We start from the raw sequence: 6,104 nt of genomic DNA, 5'->3' as shown, positions 1-6,104 counted from the left end.
AATATATTCTGAAAAAGCAACCTTTACAGTATATTTTAATTAATATCTGTATCGTGCTTTAAGGCTTGCAAAGTGCTATAGGTCCATTATCTCATTGAATCCTCACAACAACCAATGAGATAGGCACTATAGATATTAACATTCCCATTTTACAGATGATGAACAAATTTAGAAGGGCTAAGTGACTTTCTGTTAATCACAGAGTTAATATGTATTACAGAGTATTTAAATCTGTCTTCCTCCCTTCAAGTCCAGCACTCTATTATGTCTCTCTGCCCTTTCTCTATTCAAATCCATGTGAATGAGAAATATTTCTCTAAGATTTTTTTCTTAAAATAAGAATAGAAAGTGCTCAATTTCTCCTGTTCATGTTCGCATTTACATCGGTGAATAGCAAATATCTCTCTAAATGAACGCCTTTGTGGTAAATCAGCATCTATGCAAGGAAAAAAAGGGAGAAATTACCCATATAGATTATGCATTCAAATGAGATTTATTGAATAATATTCTTTATAGCTGACAAAGAACTCAGGAAGGCCAGAGAAATGACATGCCATATATTTCCAAGTCTGAAACAAATCACTTTTGTAGGGCAGGCAACTCCAAAGATGACTTCCCAGATTGTCTTTTTATACACAATAGTCCCCACTTTTAATTTATTACTTCCTCAGTTTCTTAGGAATTCTAGGACTGTTACTGACACGAACACTGTTACCTCCACTTCCACATCTATGCTTTGGGATCTTTGAGACTTTTCATTCGTTAAGGGAGAAGAAGAGGAAAAGAAAAAGAAAGTTTAATTCATCCCCTTGACTGACTTTGGGTCTCTTCTCACAGATATAGTGACATGGTTCTGCCCTTGATTAGATTCTGAGAAACTTTCCCAGTGCCCTGGGGCTTAATTCTCTATACTAAAGTTATGAGCACATAAAGGACTGCCTGGTAAAACAAAGAACAAAGATACCAAATTCAACTCTCCTATGCTACTCTCCAGAGTCTAAATTATGCTGTAGGTTCATTGAATAGGCAATCATTCGTTCAGTACTTTTTCTTTAGTAATTCATATATTGGGGTGTCTTGAAATGGACTAGCAGACAATTGTCAATGTGAATTCACCTATCTTTTTCTCTATAACAATAATAATCTCTATTATTACTATTAATTTAATTATAATTATAGATTATAATTTAATTTATAGCAATTATAATTTTAAATTAATTGAGCATAATTATATACTGACTGTAAATACAGATATAAATTTAAAAGCTTTAATTATAAATTAACAATTAGTTTTCTTAATATTTATCTAGCATTTTAAGGTTTGCTAATTATAATACATATGCCACACATATATAATCTTTTGATATCTAACTATGCAATATTTTTTAATTTAAATACATTTCATTTATTTCCATCAAGAAATATGAATTCATTTACACTAACAAAAAAGGAAAGCACTTGGGCTACAAAAAATGATATGGTAACAAAACAGATACTTTGCAAAAGTTATACTCTTGCTGGTCCCAATATATGGGGTTTTCTGACTTAAAATCAAAGATCCTGCCTCTCAGAAAAGTTTTGTTAACTTAGATGTTGAGGCAAAGGAGACACTGGGTAGAAAAAATATTCTATTAATTAAGAATGAAACTATATTATCTTTGGTAGTCCTCTCCTGTGTTCCTAAGACTTGTGCATTAATGTGCCTTAGGTCTCAGAGAGAACAGTATAAAAGGAAAAATTTAGTCTGTTGAGACTCAGTAATCTACAAAGCCCTCTCCCTTATCTTGGCTGATTCATAAGTATAAAAAGACAATTATTTATATGTGTGAACATGAAGAAATTCATTTATTCAAATTTAATTGTTGAGGGTTTAACAGGCACTTGCAAGGTACTTCTCTCTCCTAAAGGTAAAGAAAGGTTAATCTTATGACCAAAGCTAGATTTGGGGTACTTGGTTTCCCTAAGTCTGGGAAGCATAGAAGTTCAAATCTTCAAGAGACACCATGATATAAATGACTTCAGGAGAAATGTAGTTCAGCTTATATCTTAGGTATAACTCCCTCCCTCTACAACAAGGGTTCTTAACCTAGGATCCATGAACTTAAAAAAAAAATTATATCTCTTTCATTATAATTGGTTTGCTATGTAACCTGGTATATTTTATTTTGTGCATTTAAGGCATTATTGTGAGAAATGACATACAGGTTTCATCAGACAATCTCCAAACAACTTAAGTACCTCTGTTCTCCAGTGTCTCTAATGGAGAACCCTTGTTGTCCAAGGCCTGTGACAGATGATTATCCAACCTTGTCTTAAAGAGCTTCATTGATACTAGTGTCATACTTCTGTGGCAGTTCGTTTCACTTTTAAACACTTGTAGTTGTTAAGATATGTTTTGTTATATCAAGACAAAATTGAACTCTGTGGGTACCCACAGGTCCTAGTCCATCACCCCTACATTCCATACCCTACCCTCTACCCTTAGGTGTTGAGCAGAACAAATCTAATCCCTTTTTCCCAAGACAGTTTTTCAAATCCTCAAAGAAAACCTCAATGGCAAATCTCCTTTCCCCTAAGATTTTTCTTCCACAGGCTAAATGTTCCCAAGTCTCAGCCAATCCACATACTACATTATTCTGTTCTAGGTCTATTTCTGGGCCAGTCCAGGCTTCCAGGCTTAGCTTTAAAACACAATTAAATACGCGTGAACCATAAAATTCAATAAAATACACTAACAGTGTCAAAAGGACACAATTCAGTAGATAAAATGGATGTTGCCATCCTTTGCCTCTACCTTCATCACTGTAGCATCATTGGGTCAGAAAAGACAAGCCACAGGGAAATAAGAATTCTGCTAAGCCAAGAAGTTTCCAGAGACTGAGTTTGACCATGAATCACATGATAGAGAAATGATGTCAATATTTCAAGCCCTAGTATACCAGACCAACAAAATCCTGAAGATGACTTCCTTTCCTATTATTAAACTAAATTAAAATTGTTTATCATTAGATAAACAATCTCAGACTATATAAAACTAATACTTCTCTTGCCCATAACCCACACCTCAGAGGCAAGATACCAAAAATCTTTTAAGGGATCTTCCACCATTTAAATGAGCCTACTGTTACTAAACAACTCAGATCTCTTGACCAAGCCTAGCATAGGCAGAACTTATTACAAATGAAACAAAAAAAATAAAACATAAACAAATATAGTTTCTTTTAAAGTATAGGATATGCAATGACAGGGAGATGGGTGACGTTAGGTACAATTCATAGGGAGTCTCTTGATGCAAGGCACTAGCAATGAACAGGAGTAGCGCCAGGACTGTCAGATTCACAAACAATAATTACGTCTCTAACATAGTAATCAATTTCCATCATGGTATGGGTCATCTGTAGCAAAGTAGCTAAGAGGTCATAAATCTCTTGCATGTAACCTATCCATACCCCCATCATACCATGTAGTCAGTGTTCTCCAGCCCTTCTCTTTCCATCCCTAAGGATGGAAATATCCTTAGGAAACCAGAAAATATCTCCACCTCCTTGGGAATCCCATTGGCATAATCCAAAATCCTTTCCACTTTAGAGGTCACTCCTGAGGGGTTGCCAACTTCTTCTGGAGAAGCTTAAGTACTTAATCCAGGGACTCAGGTTGCCACTAAATAATCTTAAACTTACTCCTTTCTTTTAGGTGAATTTGCACTCAATGTGATTTTGTAGAGATAGTTTGACATCATTCATGTTTTTATAATGCAAACCACCTTCCAACAATTCTACCCTTTGGGTATCCCAAAATCCTTCTAGGAACGGGTCATGTAAACCATCCCAGGGAAAGGTGGCTTGCCATTTGAAGGGGATCTTATGGGGATAAAACTTCAAGGTATTGGTTATTGTTCAATCATTTAGTTGTGTCTGACTTTTTGTGACCCAGGGACCTGGGTTTTCTTGGCAGAGACACTGGAGTGGTTTGTAATCTCCTTCTCTAATGGATTAAGGCAAATTTACCCATGATCACAGAGTAAGTGTCTAGGGCTAGATTTAAACTGAGGTCTTACTGTCTCCAGTGAATCACCTAGTTGCATCCTTAGGAATGGAAAGAGAAGGGTTAGAGGTAATCAGCATGGACTATTTCTAAAAGTAGTTCATCCTCAGATAGGCTTTTTGGAAACCAGGCCCAATAAACTACTAGAACAGAAAACTGTATCCGTTTCTAGGGTACCATCAATACATCAGTAATACAGCTTCTGAGAGGTGTGACTCTAAAACATAATGAGCAGGGAGATCATGACAAAGATGCTATCTCAAAAGTCCACTCCAAAATTTAAGAATGGCAGCTTCCTGAAGATGATATTGAGGATGGAAAATGTCCCAAAGTGGAAAGTGTTGTATCAGGAAGTCTTGAGTTCATCATCATTGGAGGTCTCACATAGGTTAGAAAAGTTTCCTTTTAAGGAGGCAAGGACATTATCTTCAGAATTTACTTGGCCCAAGGGACTAGACCTTGAGACACTGGCACAGATTCTTTGCTTCCTGAGGTATAAAAAGTCCACCTATGAGGGTGTGAAGTTCTAGTTTTAGTAGAATACCTACTGACAAATGGAACATTATTCTGATACAGCCATAGTAAATGGGTTTCTTATTGAATTTTATGGTCCACAAGTATTTTCATTGTGTTCAAATTCCATACCTGAATCATTGTACTGATCTGAGCTAGACCTGGCCCAGAATACTTGGTAGCTGGCTAAATTGAATCTAAATAAGTTCATGGCTAATTTTGTGATGAAAGTGTGGGAAGGGTGACTCAAATATTAGGGAGCCTCAGATGCATGTCTACATATGAGTTAGGTACCCTGGGGCTACTGTCCGTCTAGCTACATATGAGGAGATATTTCAGTAGGATGAAGGAGGTTCCTCATCATCACTTCACTTACCCTGTGGATATAACTTGATGGGTGCTTAAGGAGCTTGACAGGGAGAGTTAAGTCTTGCAAAAGCTTGCATTCTCCAATGGGTTCTTTCTCCCTGGATATCTTTAAGCAAATAATTTCTTCTTGTCCAGGATTTTGGGGAAGATTTTTGTTCTGGAATAGGTTTCTGGTCTTTCTAGGATACCAATGAAGCCCTCCAGTTGTCCAGCTGTCAGCCTCTACCCTCACCATGTGGCCAGTCCATTTTCTCTTCATATGATACAATTCTTTGATGATACCTTTAACTTCTGTTCACTCTCTTTCTCTTAGTCAATTCTGAACCCATTTCATTGTTCATTTATATTCTAGTTGCAATGTCTGCAACTTTGTAGGTCTTTGTTGGTATGTAGCTCATGTGCTCTAACTATAAGAAAAGAATCCACACTTTCTTCTGACCATGAATCTTTCATATTCTGCTGCACATTTCCTCTGGGAGAAGGCAGTAAGGGGCTAGGTTAGGCTGAGTTCAATCTGAAATGGCACAAGACAGTTCCCTCCTTCTGTTTACCTGATCCCCTAACCTCAATGTGGAGAACCTCCATTGTAAAAAGAAGCAAACTTTCGTTTTACTTCAAGCCTTCCAACCCATACTTTACCTGAGGAAAAAGAAAGTCAGTGGGGAATCCCATCTCTTACTGGACCATTTCTTGACTAATCTCTGTGTGTGTTCATCCTTCAATGCTGAAGAAGACCATGCCATCAGAGAAATAATGATATGACTTGTATTTGACTTTGTTTTGAGTGAGGGAGCGCTGTGCAGGTCACCAGCCTCACTTCTCCTCCTAAGCCATCTGAATCCAGTGACCAGATATTCATCAAGATGACTGGAGATGAGCCAGGATGAGGCAATTGGGGTTAAGTGAGTTGCCCAAAGTCACACAACTAGTATGTGTCAAGTGTCTGAGATGAGAATTGAACTCACGTCCTCCTGACTCCTGCACCAGTGCTCTATCCACTGCACCACCTAGCTGCCCCTAACTAATCTCTAGCCTTCGAAAGGAAGAAGATAGGCAAAACAGGGTAAACTATTTAACTGTTTGCTTTCTATCTTGTGCTACACTTATCTTCAGTCTAATTTCCAGCCTCCTTTGGGAGGAGGAGTTGTGCCTTCCACTCAACGGTGAACATTCTCATA

This window comes from Notamacropus eugenii, chromosome 2, assembly GCF_028372415.1.
Source record: "Notamacropus eugenii isolate mMacEug1 chromosome 2, mMacEug1.pri_v2, whole genome shotgun sequence".
NCBI classification, from domain to species: domain Eukaryota; kingdom Metazoa; phylum Chordata; class Mammalia; order Diprotodontia; family Macropodidae; genus Notamacropus; species Notamacropus eugenii.
This window is presented reverse-complemented; position numbering follows the sequence as displayed.